This window comes from Solanum verrucosum, unplaced genomic scaffold (genome assembly GCF_900185275.1).
Source record: "Solanum verrucosum unplaced genomic scaffold, falcon-dt-bn FXZP01000115.1, whole genome shotgun sequence".
NCBI lineage: Eukaryota > Viridiplantae > Streptophyta > Magnoliopsida > Solanales > Solanaceae > Solanum > Solanum verrucosum.
Genome location: NW_026020680.1, coordinates 1305845 through 1317716, shown reverse-complemented (window position 1 = coordinate 1317716; position 11872 = coordinate 1305845).

The following is an 11872-nucleotide window of genomic DNA, read 5'->3' as shown; positions in this document are numbered from 1 at the left end:
ATTTTTTTTTAGTAGATAAGTGTGAATGTGAGGGTATTTTTAAATACCCAAAATACCCTCACATTCACACTTATGTTCAACCCTCTCCTTTTTTTTGGTGCCACGTGTCGAAAGAGGAGTGAATTTATTCACTCTTCTTATATAGTAATATATATATATATATATTTGATTTGTCACTACCCTCATTAGGAATAGTTAATATTTTGGGTTTCATGATTGTTGCCACTGGTTCGTAACCAGTTGGCTTCAAATTTAACTAGTATTATTTTGTTATCTATTAGAAAATAAGTTTTGATATATTGAGATAGGTAATTAAATATTAGGTGTATTATATTATATGAACACCATTAGCTTTTAATGTAGGAATTAAGACTTAATTCTAATCTTGAATTTTAGAAATATAGGATTTGACCTATTAATTGGGATCACGGTTGAAACTTAAATATAGAATTGAGCGCGTTTACTTACAAGTATTGTATACTTGATAGATTGAAAATGTTCTGAGGCATTGAGGAAAGGAAAAGCGTTGGGGAAGTAGCTTGCTTGACTTTGGTTCTTCGGTGGAGGTAAGTTATGATTTATTCTATGCGATAAATAGACTCTTAATAGTGATTGATAGTCATTCAGTGATATTGTGAATTTTCCTATGCACTTGGTTGTTGTGGTTTGGATAATTCATGTGTTGTTGTGATCAGTCTGTAATCCCAAGACCGCAAAAATCCATAATCTTTAACTTGTTCTATTAAAGTGAAGCCTTGAATAAAGAAGGCTTAATGAAATATTGTTAATAAAGTGGAAAGAGATGATAAATAATGACAAATGAATTATCTATATGGTTGGATCGGGTGCCACGAGCTGGCACGATATCCTTGGATCGGGTGCCACAAACCAACACGATATTATAGGTTCGGGTGTCACATTTCTACACGATATTATTGGATCAGGTGTCATGTTTTGACACAATATTATTGAATTGGGTGTCACATTCCGACATGATATTATTGGATTGGGTGTCACGTTCCGGCACAGTAACATTAATGGAAAACATATTGAATCAACTTAATGTACTCAATCTCAAAGAATCGATTTCCCAAATTAGCGTGGTATGGAGGCATGAGTCCTCGTGTATGTTTGATATTGGACTGATTACGTATTTGCTTCATTGTGGCTGTAACTTGTTCAGGTTGTTTGTTGCTTGCCACTTGCTAAGTGCTATAGTTGATTTCATATTATTACTTTATGCATATTGGTTTCTATTTTGAGTCGGCAGACGATATCTACTCAGTACATGTTGCCCTATATTGACCCCTTACTTGTATTTTCTTCGTTTTATTTTGTGGAGTACAGCGACTTCGACTCACCTTCAATTATAACTAGTCTCCAGCACATCGAGTTCCAGGGTGAGCTATTTGTTGCTCCCTAATATACACTCAAGTGTACGTGGTTGCTCAAGTAGATTCTTAAAGAAACGAGTTATCGTTCCTAAGCGACTTATGATGAATTTATATTTTATACTCAATTCTACAAATAAAATAAAAGTAACCGTTTAAAGAGATAGTGATGATTGTTTAACTTCTATTCCTAATTATGCAATAAATTAAAAGTAACTAATTGTGAACGACTTTAAGATGGTGTTTAAGCAAGTAAAAGACCATTCCAGGGCTGCAACATGCAATGAATCTTATGTATCATATTCTCGGCTTAGAACTAATTTTAGTTGTCAAGTTACTAGTTTACAGGGTTAATTGTATGAGTTGAGTCTCTCAACCCTTGTCGCCTACTCCAGTCAGTTGTCTAACTACATCATTGAGCGGGGATAAATAGGCCTAACTAGCGAGCATTTATATTTCATCCTGTTTCGTAACCAAGCAAGTTGTTCGTCCGGGCGTCACTCCTAAACACAAATCACCTTAACTTATTGGATGATCGAGCTCTCTATATTCTCTGGTGTATCTAACCCCTCTTCCCTCGATTTTAAGATTAGACAATAGATTCATCTTATGGTGATCAATCACAAAATACTAAAACAAGAATATAGAAGTAACTTATAATGACAACCAAGAATTAATTCAAGAACCTTAAATAATCAACAATCGATTCGTAGCTACAGCGCCAGAACTAGGGAGTTTAGCCACTCATACTATTAGAAAACCACAAAATACAATTGTTCATGTGTTTTTCGGAAAATAGATGAGTTAGAGTATTGAAACCTATTACAAACGATGAAACTTGCTCTTGCACAACAAAATAATGTCGAACTCCCTACAATATATCCCTAAGGCTCTATTTATAGATTATAGGAAAATTGGAATTAAATTCTACTTTAACTAGGAGTCCTATTTAATCATGCTTTTGCTGGAAAAGTCGGAACATGGGTGGTGCTTCGCGCTTGCCATTGTGCCAGGCACTGGCTTCTGAAATTTGGCTTGTGGCGCGACAACCTTCTCTGAATTTCAAGGCCTGGCGCGTCACGCCTCTTAGAGCCCTAGACAGCCTTCTCTGAAGTTTCACCAGCGGCGCGCCGTGCCAACCAGTGCACCAACCATTGGTGATTCCTGCCTTATCCAAGTTTTGCGTTTCTTTGCTCCTTCTTTCTCCGTATCAACTCCAATTCCCTCAAGAGTTCCTTAAACAACTAATCATATGTTTTAGTGCATAATCATCACAAGTTTAACAACATCAAGCTAATAGACTCGATATTATTCATTAATTCAATCAATTCATTGGCAACTATTGACAACTTAGGCATATAAATACGCCTAAGATCACTATTCATTCTGCTTTGTGTTGGATTCTTTCGATCATGACATGATGTCCTTAGTTTTTGGACATAAACTACCTTTCTTATTTATTTATTTTTGTGTCTTTGATACTCTTAGACTTAGTATTTGGAGATTAAATGTCCTTGATTTGATGACCTTTAGGTTCTTGGGAAACGATATTTTGTAGACGTTAATGAATTTGTGGTTCTTACATTAATAAGATTTAAGCTTCCGGTTAGTATTTCGTAAGTTGAACGATAAATATAAGTTGAGGTTAAATTCATTGGTTCGCCCACCTAGGAGGTTAAGTGTGAGTGACACTCATTACTCGTTTTGGGTCGTGACAGACTCCCAGTCCTCATCCAGAATTAACATATGCATGAAACATGTCACACATGATCACACACAATCCATACCTGAGTCCAACTCATAATTCAAGTAATTCAGACGACTCAAGGGTCTCTAATACATTGTCTACAGTGTTTATCATGCAATTCTGCTTTATACAAGAACCATCCCAACATTTAAACATAAATCTTGACCACTCATGGACCAGCATAAAATAATCACATTATGGAAAGTAAACCTAGTTAACTCATGGAACCCACATAGAAACTATTAGTGTATTGTCGCGGTATCCAAGCTAATTAGAGTTAGATATTTATACCAAGCGTGGTATTCGAGTCAATTGTTAGTTTTACCGTACCGAAATGACATTCGAGCCATCCGACAATCACTCACAATCATAATCACAATCACACGACACAAGAACACTTGAAACCACAAATAAAGTAAATAGGTTCATTGTGTGAGATTATAACAAAGATGTCATCCTTCTTTACGTTTTCCCTTGATGCATTTACAAATGATACTATAAAGCAGTAGAAATGCATACATACATAAATTGGAAAATATACAATCATCACTTACCGGAAGGGCATATATGCTCTAGTTTTTGAACGGCAGGGTCCCTAATGTCCCAAAAATATGACAGAGGATATCTGCATAACATTGATGATAGTTCGGGGGGTATATTTGTCCTTTCCCTATATTCTATGATAAGAAACAATATGCACATACTAATACTACATAATTTGAACTATAAATGGAGGGGTTTCCTCACATTTTTAAACTACGCTTTTTTATGTGTTTTATTCTTCTCTTCTTAAAACCTCAAGTTTTATTTACAGACGTTGACAATCTCAAAGTTTAGTGAAATTAGACACTCCCTAACATGAACGTTAAGTTAATTTAATACTCCAACTAAAAATATCTAATTTAGTATATCTTCTATATTTTATACCAATATTTATTTATAGTATATTATATTAAAAGTAACCAACAATACAATAATAACAAAGTAATGCACTATGGGGAAGGGAGGAGAAAGTATATTTAAGAGGTGTAACTAAGAGATTTTAAGAATGATTACTACCTCTTCTTGGGTACACTTTGACTTATAATTCTATAGAATATTTGCTATTTTTCACCAATACATATACTGAATAACCCTATCAATTAAGATTTAAATAAATAAAAAGAAATTATTTATTAATATTTGTGCCTCCAATAAATTTTCAATCCAAAATCTCATGATTCTTAGCAAATTTCATGACAGAATGAATCCATAACCTTCACACTACATCCTCTTTTAAACTTCTGTAAAATATAAATAGCAATGTCTGGCCCAAATAATAAAAGTGTCCTTTATAAATATTCTTATCATCTAATCATAATTAGTCAATAAGTATATATTTTCATCTTCATTTTATTATTTAAGAGGAAACGCATCAAATCCCTTCTGAACTTGGCTGCAAAATTTACTTGATTACTTTAACTACACGGGCGTTCAAATACCCTCCTAAACAAATTTCAAGTGAATTAAATACCCCCTTAATGACTGATGTGACAAAGAAAAAAAGAACAACGCGTAAAGAATAAAAAATTAAGGAGAAAAAAAATAATTGAGCTACTTTTATTTTCTTTCGGCCAATAAGAATTTTCCCTTCATCTTCCTCACACCCCATCACCCCACCACCAACAACCCTAGCCCTTTTTCATCCTCACACCCCACCACCCTTTGCCACCTTCAACCACCACCTGCACCACTTGCACCACTTGCACCACTTGCTCATTTTCTTCTTCCAACTCCCCACTTTATTTTTCTTTCTTCGAAATCCTTAACCCTCACCCTATTTCTACTTCTTCGAACCATCCATCCGCACCCCTCTTTCTCCTTTTTTCGAACTCCGTTGTCTAAGCCACCATCTAGCTCATCCCTTTCTTCTCCCTTTTCTTCTACGACGGAACCCTTTCTCCCATTCTTTCTCTTTCTTCGAAACAGTCATACCCCTATTTATTTTTCATCAGTAAATGAAATTATTCTCACTTATTCTTAGATGTGATAAACAAGGAAAAAAATGAAAAAAACTAAAAACTTATTCTTGCTTCAAGAACACTGCATATGAAAGTGTTTATTGATTTGACGAACTTAAAGCTCTTTTTAATGAAAAAATTATCTCAAATTAAATTTCTAGTTGTTACTATGTATTTATTTTCATAATGTACCTTAAAGATAGAATGTTTTTAGTGAAAATGGTCTTGAGAATTTTGGATCTGTGGAGTTTGATCTTTTTTGAGATTTAAAAAAAATAATAATATTGGATTAAATTATTTTTTTCCTCTCTAAAATTGTGAATTAAGATGTAACGACCCAAACCATCATTATTCGAGGGAAAACTGGGTCCACTATCCTGCCACAACGGGACAGTTTTCGCTAGGGCAGCGGCGCCAAAATGGCAGAGATCACGCCAGAGCGAGATGGACGGGACATAACTTAAATAACGCAAAACCTTATTTTCTCCCTTTTCCCAAAACACCAAAAATAGGCGAGGATTACTTTAGAAACCCTCAAAAAGCTACTCTAAGCTTGGGAATGACGGAGGAGGAGATTTCTAGCGTAAGGAGGTCGATAGCTTGCAAATTTTTGGTTAAATCCACCGTCACGAGTTCCATAAACAAGAATCATAGCCATAATTCCGCGCAGCTGCTTGGCGCCCAGGTAGGCTAGATTTATTTAATTGGGTAGTTATAAATTCATTATTCACTGTGTGGTATATTGAATTGACAGTAGAATTCGTACATAGTCTTTCGTGCACCGAAACAAGATGTCGTATTTGTACTCTAGGTATTTAGTTAGACGTATATCATAGGAGGAAGCCTTAGTCGATAGAGTAGGGGTAGGTGATGGTTGTGATTTTATATTGGTGTGATGTATGTTAGTAATTACTTCATTATAATGCATGTATATATCCGAATGTTGCATTATTGATCACACTAATCGTAAATGACTATGATTGAATAATTGCATGCCATGAAACATGACTTGATTGTATGATTATGAGAATGTACATTATGATTGTGATTGTGGCTTGTTGAATGGATCAGATGCTACGTTCCAACACACTAACTTGGATCGGATGCTACGTTCAGGCGCAAATATGGGATCGGGTGTCCTCCGGCACACTAACTTGGATCGGGTACCACGTACTGGTACCCTAACAGTTTGGGTGTGGGTTCCGCGAGAGGACCATTGACTTGTTATATAAATGTAGTTGAGAATGTGGAATTGGACATGTTTCATGAAATGATTATTGGATTGTGCATTATGTTCTTATATTTGGGTGTTGTGACGTGGTAAGTTAATTGGAAATACTTGTTTGCTAATTGAATTATGAATGGTAGAGTCCTAATTCGGGTGTGGCATGGTAAAGGGGAACTAAGGGTCTCGGTGTTATCTTTGTTATCCAGAATGGGGTTATGGGCATGATGGTTGATGGTTGAGGTTTAGGGCGTAATATAAATGGATAGTAAGCCTCAATAGGCATAATATGGGGTCATAAGTTGAGTGAAGATAAAGAAAGTGTAAGGGTGTATCGTGAAAGGTTGGCCGGGTTGGTAGTATTGTATTCAGAACTTCAATTAGGGGATAAGATGATTAGGTATGATCACGAATGAAGTGAGTAAGGGGTTAGAGGCAAGTATGCTAGTATGATACTAATATCCGGAATGGAAGGGGCAAGCAAAATATAAAGGTGGAATAGCGATTAGTCTTATTTTATGTTTCTCCAATTAATTTCTTATATTATGCGGTGGGTATTCAGGTTGACCGATGATTCCTACCAATACGTGTGGTTGTACTGATACTACTCTTGCTATGCCTTTTAGGCATAGTCTGGTTGCAGGAATAGTGATGTTTCATAGGTGAAGACGAAGACAAATCTCCAGCAGCTTCTATTTTTCCTTCCGCATGGTGGGAGCTGTGTCTTTTCGTTATTATGTCTTACTTTGTACTCTTAGTAGCTCTTGTTCCTGTTTAGACTAGATCCCTGGGGTGTTAATTACTTTACAAGTCTTAACTCAAGTTGTTGTCAGAACTCTATAAATCATACGAATGTTACTTACTCTTCAGTTTTCTTAATCTTCCGCATGTTTTAAAACTGTTTCAGAAATCGAGGGTTCTCCTAGTTAGGTGTTAGAGTAGGTGCCCGCACGGCCAGGTGTGTTGGTTCGTGACATAAGAAAACAAAAAAAAAGGAATCAGAAACTTAAAATTTAAATAATTATCAAAGTGGCACTGATGTGGCAATGATGTGGTATCGACATGTTGATGACATGATGTCACGCCCCGAGCTACCCCCGAGACGCGAACACGGGACCTAAGACCACAAGTGATCCCAATCTAACCCTACTGGCATGATCATGAGCATGCTAAAGATAATAAACTGATGCGGAAGCTAAATCATAAATAAAATTGAAAAGATGGGGAATACCCATATACTATAACTGAGATAAATGAAAACTGATGAGTGTAATTCAAGGAAGATATTAACTCAACACTAAGATGAATCTAACTATGTCTGAAAATAGCCTTTAACTGACTAGAAATGCTAGGACATTCCCCAACTAAGTCTAGCAAAACTGAAACTAAAGGACTAAATATACTGAAAAGAAACTCATGACTATTGTCCTCAGAGAATGAGGACTCACCACTGATTCTGCTTAACTGGAGATCGGGAACCAATCTAAGCGTGATCTGGATGTTGAGAACCTGAACCTACATCATGAGAAGATATAGCACACGTATGCGTCAATACTTGAAAGGTACTGAGCATGCATGATAGAGTACAACTGAAATAACATATAACTGAATAAAACAAATAAACAATGAAATAATCTGAACATGATATAGATACTGACTACTGAGCTAACTGAATGCAATGACCAAATTTATAACATGCTGAAACTGAATACTGATTGTACTATAAATAAGGTCAATGCAATAGAATCTGACTGAACTTTGGAAGCTACTAATAACCGACAATAAAACCACATGAGCTAAATGTGGAGTCCGATGTATATGCCCCATCGAGAGGACCCAATATACCCGACCAAAGGTATAGAGGCATGACTAGCGTGATTGGTAACTGATATTGCCCACAGAGGGGACTTATACCTATGTGGCTCGTAGTTCTGGGACTATATGAGAATGTTGTCGGAGTGATCGACGAATGGGACTGACGGACCGTGAGTCGACTGACGGTCCATACTGGTCGACCTTCGTTCGAGACTGAGGGCTGGAATTTGACTGACCCATCGACAGATCTGACTGACAGTCTGTAGTTGGCTTCTGTCGCTGGCACCTGCAACTTCTGAAAATCTGCATTTTTGGTCTGTTTAGGATACGGGGTTTTACATTATCTCCCCCTTGGGACCATTCGTCCTCGAATGAAGACTAAACTAGCTGAAATAGAGGAAGAGGGCTGCAATCCCTACCTCTAAACACTGAGAACTGAATTTCTGACTGAACTGAGTTCCAAGAACATGTAAATACGCTGAAAATGCAAGTACAAACTGGAGGAACGTGATTCTAAGACTGAATTTACGTATGAATGCTTGAAAAACTGAAGAGGAACTATTACCTCAAGCTGGAGTGGAATCAGAAGAAAAGAGGTGAGGATACTTGGCTTTCATGGCCGCTTCTGCTTCCCAAGTAGTTCCCTCTACGGACTGACTCCTCCACCAAACCTTGACTGAAACGACTTCTTTGTTTCTCAACCTTCTAATTAACGATCAAAAATCTCAACTAGTACATCCTCATAAGAAAGCCTATCTTTTACGGCGACACTCTTTAATGGCACTATGGATGCCGGATCACCCACACACTTCTTCAAAAGTGAAATGTGAAAAATCGGATGCACTGCTGTTAATTCTGCTGGCAACTCTAACTCATAAGCCACTTTACCAATCCTCTTCAGAATCTTGTAAAGGCCTACATATCTAGGATTGATCTTCCCTTTCTTGCCAAATCTCATCACCCCTTTCATAGGTGACACTTTCAGGAAAACCCACTTATCAACTTGGAACTGTAATTCCCTTGTTCTCACATCTGCATAAGACTTATGGCGACTCTGGGCATTCTTAAGTCTATCTCTAATGAGTTGCACTTTCTCCATGGCATCAAGGACTGAATCTGATCCTATCAAGGCTGCTTAACCTACTTCAAACCAACAAACTGGAGATCTACATCTACGCCCATACAATGCCTCATAAGGGGCCATCTGAATGCTGGAATGGTAACTATTGTTGTAGGTGAACTCAATAAGAGGAAGGTGATCATCCCAACTACCTTTGAAGTCGATCACACAAGCTTTCAACATGTCCTCTAAGGTCTGAATGGTACGCTCTTCCTGACCATCCGTCTGTGAATGAAATGTTGTGCTAAGGTTAACCTGAGTACCAAGACCTTTCTGAAATGAATTCCAGAAATGAGAGGTAAACTGAGGACCTCTATCTTAGATGAGAGAAAAAAGAACCCCATGCAACCTCACAATCTCATTAATATAAAGCTTGGGTAATTCTCCGTCGAATCTGTAATCCTGACCGCCAAAAAGCTAGAACACTTAGTAACCATATCAACAATCACCCAAATGGAGTCATGCTGTCTGTGAGTATGAGGTAAACCTGTGTTGAAGTCCATGTTGATCACTTCCCACTTCCAAGTAGGAATGTTAATCTCCTGAGTCATGCCTCCTGGTTTCTAATGTTCTACCTTGACTTGCTGGCAATTGAGGCACTTAGCCACAAAATCTGCTATACTTCTTTTCATACCATTCCACCAATAGACTTCCAGCAGATCGCGGTACATCTTAATGGCACCTGGATGAATAAAATATCTGGAATTATGGGCTTCTGCAAGAATATGCTCTCTCAACTCGCCCACATCACATAATCGACCCTGGTAGCGAAGCACACCATCTCCCCCTTGGGAGAAAACCTCCACACTCTGATTGTGGACTGCACCCTTAAGCTCAAGAAAGATTGGATCACTGTCTTGCTTTTCCTTAACCTCTACTATCAAAGAAGATTCTGCCCCATTTTGAACTGTCACACCACCATTTGATATACTCATAAGATGTACTCTTAGGCAAGCAAGTCTGTGAACATCATTTGCTAGCTCCCTTCTTTCTTCCTCAACATATGCTACACTACCCATGTATAATCTGCTAAGAGTATCTACTACTACATTCACCTTATCCGAATCGTAATGCACGCTCATGTCATAATCTTTGAGGAACTCAAGCCACCTTCTCTGGCGAAGATTCAACTCTTTCTGGGTGAATACACACTTGAGGCTCTTATGGTATGTGAACACATCTACATGAACACCATACAAGTAGTGTCTCTAAATCTTGAGTGCAAGCACCACTGCTGCAAGCTCGAGGTCATGAGTTGGATAATTCTTCTCATGCACCTTAAGTTGTCTGGAAGCATAAGCTATAACCTTACCTCGCTGCATCAACACACAACCTAGGCCGACCCTGGATGCATCACAATAGATCACATAACCATCTGAACCCTCTGGTAGAGTCAAGACATGAGCTGTAGTCAACCTAGTTTTCAGTTTTGCAAAGCTTTTCTCACAATCATCTGACCACTGGAACTTAGCCTTTTTCTGAGTCAACCTAGTCAATGGTGAGGCTATGGATGAAAATCCTTCCACGAACCGTCTGTAATAGCCTGCTAGACCCAAGAAAATTATGATATTTGTAGCAGAGGCAGGTCTGAGCCATTGTTTCACTGCTTCTATGTTCTGGGAATCTACTCAAATTCCTTCACTAGACATAATATGCCCAAGGAATGCAACTTATTGTAACCAAAACTCACACTTGTTAAATTTTGTAAATAACTGGCGATCTTTGAGAGTTTGCAGAACAACTCTCAAATGATTCGCATGTTCTTCCTCATTCCTAGAGTAAATGAGGATATCATCAATAAAGACTATACGAACAAGTCCAAGTACTACTTGAACACTATGTTCATCAAATCCATGAAAGCTGCAGGAGCATTGGTTAGTCCAAATGACATAACTACAAATTCATAATAACCATACTGAGTTCTAAAGGCCGTCTTCGAAATGCCACTATCTCTGACTCTAAGCTGATGATAACCTAATCTGAGGTCTATTTTTGAGAAATGACTAGCACCCTGAAGTTGGTCGAACAAGTCATCAATCCTAGAGATGGGATACTTATTCTTGATTGTGACCTTGTTCAACTGCCTATAGTCAGTGCACATTCTGAGAGAACCATCTTTCTTCTTCACGGACACACTAGTGCACCACATGGCGAAATACTAGGTCTGATGAAGCCCTTATCTAGAAGGTCTTTCAACTGCTCTTTCAATTTCTTAAGCTCAGCTGGAGCCATTCTGTAAGGAGGAATAGAGATAGGCTGGGTATCTGGAAGGAGATCAATTCCAAAGTTGATTTCCCTTTCGGGAGGAACTCTAGGAAGATCATCTGGAAACATTTCAGGAAACTCATTAACCACTGGAACTGACTCAAGAGTTGGGGTTCGGAGTTAGAATCCTTAACCCGAACTAGATGATAGAGATACCCCTTAGAAATCATTTTTGTAGCTTTAAGGTAAGAAATGAATCGACCCATAGGCACTAAGCTACTACCCTTCCATTCTAAGATTGGTTCATCTGGAAACTGAAAACGAACAATCCTAGTTCTACAATCGACTGAGGCATAACATGAATGCAAC